The following is an 824-nucleotide window of genomic DNA, read 5'->3' on the forward strand; positions in this document are numbered from 1 at the left end:
TACGGCACCCCGGGGTTCCAGCGCCATCACTGATCGCCGTACTAACGAGGCCTGTGGCCGCTTAACTTCACAAATCGGACGGGATGTGGTGCACTCGGCCAAGTATGGTCGTACCCGGCGACGCGCCACGCGATGTGCAACCGCCGACGCCACGGGAGATGATGAAAACAGGGGGAAAAAATTTAGGAAAAACGGCAAGAAGAAATTTTTAAAAGGAAAAAAAAAACACATGGAAAATGAGGCTCCGCGGGCCCCTTTCCGGATTTTGCCACGAAACCTCCGGACGCTTCGCTTCCCCACATGTGGCGCGGGAACTGCGTCAGCAATTTTTCTTTTTTGCTGCGGCGCCCGCGCGCTCGAAAAGCCCACCCACCGCCCGCCTCGGCTCGGTGAAAAAGCGACTGGCGGCGCGCGGTGGCGGAAAGAAAAAAAAAAAGTGGGAAGGGTACGGCACCCCGGGTTCCAGCGCCATCACTGATCGCCGTACTAACGAGGCCTGTGGCCGCTTAACTTCACAAATCGGACGGGATGTGGTGCACTCGGCCAAGTATGGTCGTACCCGGCGACGCGCCACGCGATGTGCAACCGCCGACGCCACGGGAGATGATGAAAACAGGGGGAAAAAATTTAGGAAAAACGGCAAGAAGAAATTTTTAAAAGGAAAAAAAAAACACATGGAAAATGAGGCTCCGCGGGCCCCTTTCCGGATTTTGCCACGAAACCTCCGGACGCTTCGCTTCCCCACATGTGGCGCGGGAACTGCGTCAGCAATTTTTCTTTTTTGCTGCGGCGCCCGCGCGCTCGAAAAGCCCACCCACCGCCCG

General features: G+C 56.8%; 2 non-coding genes across 2 annotated transcripts; both read left to right on the forward strand.

Annotated features, from left to right (window-relative positions):
* Positions 1 to 5: 5 nt before the first annotated feature.
* Positions 6 to 116, forward strand: Tc00.1047053444717.10. Its single transcript, XR_008254474.1, has one exon. It is a non-coding gene; the product is annotated as a 5S ribosomal RNA (M5) (ribosomal RNA).
* Positions 117 to 451: 335 nt separating this feature from the next.
* Tc00.1047053444717.20 lies at positions 452 to 561 on the forward strand. The gene has a single exon (XR_008254475.1). It is a non-coding gene; the product is annotated as a 5S ribosomal RNA (M5) (ribosomal RNA).
* Positions 562 to 824: the final 263 nt, after the last annotated feature.

This window comes from Trypanosoma cruzi, assembly GCF_000209065.1.
Source record: "Trypanosoma cruzi strain CL Brener chromosome Unknown tcruzi_1047053444717, whole genome shotgun sequence".
Lineage (NCBI taxonomy): Eukaryota > Euglenozoa > Kinetoplastea > Trypanosomatida > Trypanosomatidae > Trypanosoma > Trypanosoma cruzi.